This window comes from Tenrec ecaudatus, chromosome 10 (assembly GCF_050624435.1).
Source record: "Tenrec ecaudatus isolate mTenEca1 chromosome 10, mTenEca1.hap1, whole genome shotgun sequence".
Taxonomy (NCBI): domain Eukaryota; kingdom Metazoa; phylum Chordata; class Mammalia; order Afrosoricida; family Tenrecidae; genus Tenrec; species Tenrec ecaudatus.
Window position 1 is genome coordinate 45,357,853 of NC_134539.1, and position 11,088 is coordinate 45,368,940.

The 11,088-nt window shown below is 41.2% G+C and overlaps 1 non-coding gene across 1 annotated transcript; it reads right to left on the minus strand.

The window, feature by feature from the left end:
- Positions 1–10,288: 10,288 nt before the first annotated feature.
- On the minus strand, positions 10,289–10,440 carry LOC142460482 (small nucleolar RNA SNORA62/SNORA6 family). The gene has a single exon (XR_012786677.1). It is a non-coding gene; the product is annotated as a small nucleolar RNA SNORA62/SNORA6 family (small nucleolar RNA).
- Positions 10,441–11,088: the final 648 nt, after the last annotated feature.

Here is an 11,088-nt window from a genome sequence, read left to right on the forward strand (position 1 = left end):
AGTGTTCAATGTGTCAGATCTGTTCTTGAGCTGACTTGGACTGTTGTGGGGGAATGGGTGGGAAGGAGTGAATAGCACAAGTAGAAGAGGAGTGTTGAGTTATGAGTTAATTGAATGAGTTAACAGCTCATATATTGCTGTCTGAAACTGGCCTCTGCTTGTATAATTTATTCTTCACAACAATGTCTTCAATTCTACAACATTGGTTAAATAATGGCACTCTCAACACAATTACCTTATGCCCTTGGGGGATGATTTATAATACTGTCATACAATGATATTGATACCTCTAAAGTGAACCAGAGATGTATGTAAACCATAGATATATGAGTGAATTTGAAGCTTTCACTTAAATCTAGCCCAAATCTAACCACAATTAGTTCTTATGGCATGGCCCTGATTGATATTCACCCTTATGAATAGATGGCTGAAATATGGATACTACAGCAAGTTGTAGTGGGAAAAGCCCACATCTGCTTTGGGCTAACAGATAGAATAACATCTGGGGTCTTAAAGGTTAAGTAACAAGTAACCATCTAAGTGAAGTAACCATTGAAGTGAAGCATCAACTAAGTCCAGGTGGAAGGAGGAAAAGGTATTAGAGCTTAATATATGAACACTTGTTCAGAAGTCTGTAGGTGACAGTGGAAGTCGTAAATCCATCTGTAGGGTCTTCACATGCATTGAGTCTCTGGTGAATCCCCGGTGACCATAGTCCAGGGACCTGAATAGCATTGCGGTTGTACAGAGAGCATTGCAATGTTGATTATGACAGATGTAGTTTGGTTAAAATGCAGTATTTCATCATTTGATCTCCCTTTTGACCCATTTTAAGGTTGTTTTACTCATTAATATGTTCCTCTTTCTTTGTGATTAAGGTTTTTCTATGTGTTGTGTAGTCATTGCTGTTTGGTTTGTTTGCTTCCTGTCTACTTGTTTGTATGACGTTTCTACTGTGAATGGTAGAAGAGATGTAGTCTGTCAACATCTGAATTCAGATACATCTGGTACATCAGGAACACTTGAATCTGAAACCTGGGCATTCACAATCTAGTCTTATCCTCATATCTGTCAAGTCTTAACTTTTGAGATAGTTCCTGGGATGTACAACTGAACAAGCCATCTGGTTGGATATTCTTTTTCTCCAGAGTCATAGAGAAAGTCAATTATAGTCTGACAGGTTAGAAGCTTCAGAAGTGTGTCATTGGTGACAAAACTGCTCCATTTCTGTGCTTTAGGTCTGTGATTATAAGAGATAATTAGGAACCTAAAGCCAAGTGTTTATAGGTTGATAGTGCAGAAGAATCATCTATAGTGGCTATTAAAAACTGAAACTCCTGGGACCCGCCACCCAGAGATTCTCACCATTCTGGTTGTACTGCTTCCCAGCAGATTTGTTTGTTATTTTGTTTGTTATTTTGGAAGGCAATGGTAGTTTCAATATTTCTCAAGACCACCATAAAGCAAATGCATCAATTCTTCTTCGGTCTTTCTTAGAGGTAGGTATTATAAATTCAAGCCATGAAAGAGGCACTAGGAATTTTAGCCAGATTCAAAAGAGGATATAGAATGAGATATACCATTGCTGACATCAAATGCATCTTAGCTGAAAGCATAAAGGAAAGATGTTTAGTTTTGCTTTATGGACCATGCAAAATCATTTGACTATGTGGATCATAATAACCTATTGGTAACATTGCAAAGAATGGACATTCCAGAACACTTAATTGTGCACATGCAGAACTTGTAAGTGACCAAATGGCAGTCATTTGAAAGGAACAAGGGGGTACTCCATGGCTTAAAACACGGTGTATGTCATGGTTGTATCCTTTCAACACCCTGCAAGCAGTAAGCAACACCGTGGTACATGGAGAAAAGATTGAAGTTGTCAATTTGGATACATATCAATGACTAGGGAAGCAACAAATAAGAAATAAAATGACATAATACACTGGGCACACCTGCTGTCCAAGATCTATTTAACGTGTTAAAGAGAGAAGATATTACTTTGAAGACTAAGGTATGCCTGACTCAAGCCCTGGTATTTGCAATCACGTCATGAGCACTTGAAAGGTAGACAGTGAATGAAGAAGATGACAGAAGACCTGATGCATTGGAATTATGGTGTTGGTAAAGAATATTGAATATGGCACAGACCGCCAGAAGAACTAACAAGTAAGCGTTCCAAGAAGTACAGCCCAAAGGTGCCTTAGAAGCGAGGATAGTGAGACGTTGTCTCCCCTAATTTGGACATGTTATCAAGAGACAGAAATGTTCCCTGGCAAGGACATCGTGCTTGCGACAGTAGAATGTCAGCAACCAAAAATAGAGAAAGAACCCGAACAAGATGGATTGACACGGCGACTGCAGCAATGGGCTGAAGCATCACAATGATGAAACTAGACAAGGCTGCACAGTGGTGGGTTTTTCCCTCTCCCCGTTGCATGTTGGGTAACTCTGAGTTGAAGCCAAGTTAAGGGCATCTAACAACAGCAAGATTCCAGGTCAACTACTGACAAATCTACAACTATAGGACTAGTGTATTTTAGAGATATTCTTGGCCTTTTGGATTGATGTTAGAGACAGGCGAATTTATGTATGATGCATGCATATGTGAATGTGTGTGCTTGCGTGTGTGTGAATGCTTTTAGACATTGATAGAAATCCCCAAATATGTTCAAGTAGACGAAAAAAATTGCAGTATTCTCATTTGCAGGAGGCTGTAACGGGTGGGACACCATTCCAACTCTAACATATCACTTAAGCTTGATGAAAAAAAACAAACGCATTGTCATCACATCGTTTCCAGCTTACAGCGATCCTATAGGACAGGGAAGCGCTGTCCAGGCAGGTTTCTGAGGCTGCCACTATTTACGGAAGTAAAAAGCCTCGTCTTTTCCCAGAAGAACGGCTGATGGTTTCTTCTAGAATAGATTGTCTCTTTCCACAGATGCAATCAATTTGATTTCTGTGTATTGCAGCAGTAAAAGCTCACATTTATAGTCACATTTTGTGTTGTTGGAAAAAGATATTTGTGATGAAGGAGTCCTTGGTCTCTTAAAATTCTATCCTGAAATCTCTAGCTTTGTTTCTGTGACCAAGACCACTTTTCAACTATTATCCTTTCCTGCTTGTTTCTAATGTTATAGTCCAATCAGTGATAATTATTAACACATCTTTGATTGCACGTCTGATCAATTTAAGACTGATGACCGGTAGCACTCGTCACCTTTTTCATCAGTAGCGCTGGTGGTCGATACAGAAATGTAAATCATAGTTGTATGGATTGAAGATAGAGATCATCCTGTCACAGACACCATTGTACTTCAAGATAGTCCTGGAAATATCCTTTTTGATGAATACAATGTCTCAATTGTTTCATTCCCAGCATAGTAAACCATTGTGATGTTTTGATACAAAATAGCAATGCCAATCAATTTCAGCTCACTAATGCCTAGAAGGTAGATTTTTATGCACTCCATTTCATGTTTTATATCTTCCAATTTTCCCAAATTCACACTTCATATACATCAAGGACTAGTGATGAGTTGATTTTCCCAGCTGGTTCATCTCTTTTTGAGTCGTTCCCCATTCAGCAGATGAAGGTCCTTTAGACTTGATTCCTGAAGACTTTATTCTGTCCATGTTATTATGGTTAATTCTACTTTGAGATATCAGTTCTTATTTATTACATAAGTAAAAGTAAATTCATCCAGGTCCACGCTACACAGGTCCATATCTTAACCCTGAAGTATTCTCTCCAGGACCACGTGTCCAGCCCCCAGAGTCCCCTTTATCACCTGAAGGCAAGTCCCTGAGAATTGTTGTATCTTGCCTTCCTTCCTCGTCACCATTCAGCTCTCTCCTGTAGTGCTTATTTATATTTGGCCATGAGAGTATAGTGTTCTAAGGCCTAGAACAGAACGTTCCTATAAACTCACTCTGATTACATGACCAATCATGCCCTGATATATATGTGAAAAGAAAAAGTTGGAGGGTGGAGGAAAATGGCAACTGGTTAAGACTCACTAGTCTGGAGCTTCTGCTGCCAGACCAGAAAGTTGGGAGGGAAAGAGGGACCAGACTTAAATCCAGTGTTCCGGGATGTGAATGCAGCCTGCTGGCATTGAAAGGGGAGCCAGTGGAGGGGCCTGAGGACTTGGCCCCCAAACCAGCTATGTGGACCACTGCCCCTCTCCCCAGAAGAATTTACTTTAGAGGACAGCACTGAAGCTGCAGCTAGGGGAGAGGGACATGTCTGATCAGAGCACACGGGAGCAAATGAATGGGGAGGAAGAGAGAGTGGAGCACATCCTGACCCACCAGGTCTGGAGGATGATATCCCCACTCCAAACAGCCAATTCATAGAGTGGACCACATGGCTGATCCCACTTTGAGACAGATATTCCTCACTGACCCATGGCCCTATGGGGGACAACATTAAAGACTCAGTTTTGGGATTGGCCCGGACTAACCCTGCGACGCCGAGGCAAAACACTAAAGGCATGCAGCAGAGCAACAGGGGATGCAGAGCAGGGAGCTCCTGAGGGAGTGCAAAGGATAGACGTGGCACCCCATCAGACTTGACTGGAGGACACGCCTAGAGGTCAAAAATCAGACCTTGATCTATTTACAGGTTTTTCTTTCTTTCAAAAAAATTTTAAATTTTTTTCTTTTTAATTAACTTATTATTCTCTGGGTCATTGGTTTGTTGTTGTTGTCATCATTGTGTTGTCTTTTGTTGCTTTGTCTTGTTAAGCCTTGTTTTTTGGTGCATATTATTATCTCTTCAGATCTTTTTAGATAAGATAGGCTGGATGAACAGTCTGGAGGAGAAAACAATGGGGTGATGGTTCCGGCATGACATGGGAGAGGGGAAGGTGGGGGAAAGGAGGTGGTGTTGACCAACCCAGGGACAAGGGAGCAACAAGTGATTCAAAATTAGTGGCAAGGGGTGTGTGAGAGGTCTGGTAGGGATTAAGGAAGGGCAATGTAACTGAGAGAAATTACTGAAACCCAAATGAAGGCTGAGCATGATAGTGCAATAAGAAGAAAGTAAAAGGAAATAAAGGCAAGAACTAGGAGGCAAAGGGTATTTATAGAGGTCTAAATAAAGGCATGTACATATGTAAATATATTTATATAGGATGGTGGGGAAATAGACCTATGTGCATATATTTATAGGTTTAGTATTAAGGCACCAGATGGACATTGGACCTCCACTCAAGTACTTACTCAATGCAAGAACAATTTGTTCTATTAAATTGGCATTCCATGATGCACACCTTCCCGACATGATCGCTGAAGACAAATGTGTGAATGAGCAAATGTGGTGAAGAAAGCTGATGGTGCCTGGCTATCAAAAGATAGAGTGTCTGGGGTCTTGAAGGCTTGCAGGTAAACAAGCAGCCATCTAGCTCAGAAGCATCAAAGCCCACATGGAAGAAGCAAACCAGCCTGTGTGACCATTAGATGTTGAAGGGATCAGGTATCAAAGAACAAAAAGTCTTATCATTGTAAATGAGGGTGGGTGCAGAGTGGAGACCCAAAGCCCACCTGTAAGCAACTGCACACCCCCTTACAGAAGGGTCGCAGAAAGGAGATGGGCCAGTCAGGGTGCAGGGTAGCAACGATGAAACATAAAACTTTCCTCTAGTTCTTAAATGATTCCTCCCCCCACTATCATGATCCCAATTCTACCTTACAAATCTGGCTAAACCAGAGGATGTACATTGGTACAGATAGAAACTGGAAACACAAGGAATCCAGGACAGATGATCCCTTCAGGACCAGTGGTGAGCGTGGTGATACCTGAAGGGTGGAGGGAAGGTGGGGTAGAAAGGGGTAACCGATTACAAGGTTCTACATATAGCCTCCTCCCTAAGGGATGGACAACAGAAAAGTGGAAAAGGGAGACATTGGACAGTGTAAGAAATGACAAAATAATAATTTATAAATTATCAAGGTTCATAAGGGAAGGGAGAGTGGGGAGGGAGGGGGGAAATGAAGAGCTGATATTAAGGGCTCAAGTAGAAAGCAATGTTTTGAGAATGATGATGGCAACAAATGTACAAATGTGCTTGACACGATGGATGGATAGCTTGTGATAAGAATTATACGAGCGCCCCATAAAATGAACACGGTTATTGCTAAACATTAAAGAAAATAACTGACCAAAAAAAAGAATAAACGAAAGTCAAGAGAAAGCATAGGCTTTGTACACATGTGACTTCAAAACAGTCTTTAGAAGAGGGTGCACTCATCCTTAGGCAACTGCTCACTGGCCTACACTCTTGTCACGTAACCCTTCCATTCCCATAGCCACTGCACTACTCCTTACTTCCAAACGAGTTCATGGTTTCTGAAGGATTTGATTTTCCTATGACCGCTGATTGGGCATGGGAACCATGTGTGCTTATAGGAGCACGTGGAGGACATTGAGAACAGATCAGAGAGGGGTTGGTTTCAACCCCGGCTGGAACACTATTAAATGCCTATAGTCTGCTGCTTTCTTTCAGAGTGAGTATTTGAACAACAAGAACAGTTTAGAACTAAACTGGTGACTAACCAATGAGGAAGGCTGTTTGTTTTTGTCTGCTGGCTTTTATTTGAGGAGGGCCTTTGTGGTTGCTACAGGCTTACTGGGTTAAAGGAGGTCTTTTCTATGCTTAGATTTAAGTCCAGAATTCCTATTTCCCTCTCTCAAAAATTGAATTTTAAATAAAAATATGTCTGTTCCCACACTCCCCACCCCCCACCCCAGCTGTGTCCTGTAACTTTCTCAGGTTGAAGAGTGCATTCTGGTCTAACACACAGGTACCTCAATGTAGCATCCTTTCCCAATATGGCATTCCCCTTCACTCTGGAGGTACCTTGTTCTCCACACTGAAAGTCACTCGGCAAAGATCTCCGTCCATTTTTTCCAGAGACTCAACAGAGAAGAACTAGAACAAAGTTTGTTAGTTAACTTTTCTTGAAATTTCAGGTTACTTCTCCCACGGTCCAAACTACCCCTAAATTCAGCTCATTCTCAGAACACTCCCTTTAGAATGCACTTAAAACCCAAGTGCATTAAGAAAAGAATTTCCATTTCCCAAAATATGCAGGGTAATTTTCAGAGCTTTCATCAACCAGAGAAGTTAGATTGAAGAACCATCCAAATTCCACTCAGAGATGTGATGGCCCAACCTCACATGGCTGACTGTGCATTTTCATGTGGGACAAGAGAGAAAGAATCTTATCGAACAAGATTTTATTGGCCAGAAAGGTATCAGTAATTTAATCCAGACAATGTGACCAGAGGGGGGAAAATGACCACTTTATCCATCTATAAAAATTAATTTTTAACTTCAATAGAGCCAGCTATTTTATCAAAACGCTTAGATTCTTTTTAAAACAGCAAAAGTTTTATTGACATAAAATCCCCATACAACAGTGTAAATATATGTAAAGAGTTGTGCAGTCAGTTTTAAAACATTTTTGTGCTCATTAGCTCCCTATTCCCCTTTCCCTTCTTTTGCCAGAACCCCAAGGAACTGTAAATCTAGTTACTGTCTCTATAGATTTGCTTCTCCTGGTCTTCATATGAAGAAAATAATACATACTACCCCCCAACATATAATAGTTTTCAATAATGACTCAGGTTCTCAGCCAAACTTGAGAGCACTTAAATATATGGAAGCAATTGTACAATTCTGCTGGGCGTGACTGAACTATGGAATGATATGATATATGTATTAACTCCCATAATCATTTAAAAATAAATAAATACATAGAATGGGTCGAGAGAGGGAGAAAAGACTCTGTTTTACCCTAAGTCAGGCAGGCACAAAGCAAAAAATGAGAAGACATTAAAGTAAGCGCCTTAGAGCAGTGTCAGGGCCTGACACAAAGCAACTGTCTGAAAGTTCTGTGGTGATGGTTGTTAGGGGTAATTATTTTGGCACATGTAAATTTTATATCTAATATTGGACAGAGTTGACTTTCCTGTGAGGATTTCATTCTAGTGTATTTTCCTCTTAGCTCTTGAAGCATGCTGTCTCCATCGCCTCCTTGATGGCAAATCCTGATTACACATCCGCTTGCATGCCTCGCTGGGTGGAAACAGCCCAGGGCTCCAAGCTTCGTTTTGTTCTCCGTCTCCCACCCTTTTATTTCATGTGCTCTCTTATCTCTGCCATAGTGTGCTGGATAATTCTCAGATCTGCCAGGTGGAGAATGCTTGATGACATTGGCATTTCTTTTTTTTCTTCTTGTAACATCCAACTTGTTCCAAAGACATTCAGCTTGTTCCTCCAAATCAGCTATCACTCCTGTGATTCCATGTTTTCTTAGTGACCACTTCTACCTTCTGGTGATCCACTTCTGAAAATCATCCCATAAACACTCTGCTGTGGACCACAAAGGTCCGACATGCAACCCTCTGAGATGGCAAAGGACTGGGCAGTGTTTCGCTGTGGTGAATGGGGTCAACCTGAAGGCAGCTAACAATAACAACAACTTGAACTTCAGCTCGTTCAGGCTTCAAACTTGAGAGTATATTTTTCTAGTAGTTATGGCTCTCCTTTATGTGAGCCTATCAATTAGCACTCTAGATAGCTATTATAAATACAAATGTGTATGTATAATATATTATGATGTATAGAATGTGCATAGATGTCATGAGTCTATGTGTACATATATGTGTGTATACATATACATAGATTTTTTTATTACATGAATTCTGTGTATACATATACATTTTAATTTTTATTATATCTGGCAGTGGAGCACTGAATACTCATATGTATGATATGCTAAATGAAAAAACTCAATGCCAATTAATAGCGACACTCTAGAGCAGGGTTGGACTGACCTGTGATGTCCAGTGATACCTTCTCTAATTATTTTCCGCATAAATCCTAGTGCTGCTTGGGCCAGCCACCTCTTTACAGGAGCAGAAAGCCCTAACTTACTCTAACCACCAGACTACCGGGGCTCCACATGTCATACACACCCTTCCCTTGTTTTCTCCCTGGTCCCACCATATTTCTGATATCTCTTCCTGCAGTCCACAAGCTTCTGGAGGGCTGGGGCCCAAGGTTTATTCACCTCCATATTCCTAGAACCAAATAGGGGTTCCATATATATTTTCAAGTTGATCCGTGATTCATGAATGGATAAAGGAATAAATGAAGCAGCATATTGATTTTCCTACCACTAGTATATCTTTTCAGCCATGTCCACCGTAAGCATAGTTGTCTCTAGATAGTCTGTATTTTCCCATTACTCTATTGTTCAAGCACATAAGTGTCTCTCCATTATTCTTTAGGCCATTTACCAAAGCACTCTACCCCAGTTGTCTCTTTCTGTCTGGTGTGTTGTCCAATGCTACCTTCTCTCATTATTTTCTACATCAATCCCACTGCTGTTCCGGTCGGACACCTCTCAGGCAGTGGGTCACTGAATAGTCAAGCTTTCAGAATCCCTGTTCATGACTGCCCACCTTCCTCTGCTTTCCCCTGACTATGCAAATCTGAACCGAAGCAGCCCTTGGCAACAGTGCAGCCCACCCAGACAGAGCGCTTTTCTGAACTCCCCACACCCACACGTCCCCTGCTTGGCTTGTCATTGAATAGTGTCCTGTATTATTTTCTGAGAGTAATTTTACAAGCTCTGGAAAGTAAAGCCCATGTTTTAGGTTTAGTTTCGATCTGGGAACTAAACAAAACTGTTAAGGGGAAAATTGATGGTCAGTTAATTCCTGTCAGAGCAAAATGAATTCAAAATAAAGTTTAAGAAGAAGATTCTCAAAAGTACCAGACGAGGTAGGTTCCTCTTGTTTGCATCTAATCACTTTCAAAGAATTGATTCAAACTCAATCCTTGGTTCCCACATGTCATGTCGATCCTTGTAATGTTGACACAAATGATTGCAACTGACATATATGAGAAGCCACTGTATTATGTATAAGATCCTGTTCTAAGTATTTTCGGCACTGAAACAATCCTATGAAATCCATTGTATGACCCCACTTTCAGAGGAGAAAACAAACAAAAGGTGCAAACAAGCATCCAGCCCTGAGTGTTACATGCACCAAGTCGATTCTGAAGTCACAGAGATGGTCTACAGGGAGACACAGACCAGGGGGAAGAGGAAAAAGTGCAAAATTGTGTTCCTGTTTGATTCTGAATTCGTATGAGCACTTTGCTCAATGAAATGAAGCCAGCAACCAACTCTCCCCAGACCCTGAACCGTACCTTACAAACAATGCTGGCATTTTATCTGTGCAGTCTTTTTGTTTTTTTCCACATGTGTCAGTGAGTACTATCAAACTCTAGTCATCGAGGCAAGCTCTACTGGTGTTAGCGAAAACCCTGCCTGGTAATGTAGCACACTTCCGGCGCTCAGAAGTTCACTGGCCAAGACTGGCCTCCACCCTGAGCTTTAATCGCGTGCAGGGTCTGTGCAGGCTTCTAAGAGCCCATAACCCCCTCATGAGATGAACCCCAGCAAATTCCAATGGAGGGGCAGCCTACACTAGACCCAATGGCATAATCTTCCGCAGTCGAGAGCATCCACCACAAGGGAAACATGAGACATTTTCATAGGCAGGAAGTCCCTAAGGAGAACATTAAATGCGATGTGGTATCCTGGAGGGCATCCTGGAGCAGAAAAAGGGACATTACGGAAAACTAAGAACATATGAATAAAATATGAACTATTGTAAATAATAATGTAACAATATTGATTCATTAATGGTAACAAATCTACCACCAAGCATACTATACTAATATAAACAAACAACAAAAAACCTCACAGCCACTGAGTCCATGCTAACTCACAGCGATCCTACGGGATAAGGTCCAACTGCCCCTGGGACTGTTCAAGACTGGAACTCTGTGGGAGCAGAAAGCCCCATCCTTCCACTGAGGGGCAGCTGGTGGTTTGGAATTGGTGCCCTGTAGGCGTACCCACTGTCACACTAATATAGGATTTCAATAATAGGGGAAACGGCATGGGGGTACTTGAGGATTCTATTCAATATGGCAAATTTAAAAGTTGTAAAAATTAAAGCCTATTAAAAATAATAATGCCAATTCTTAAAGC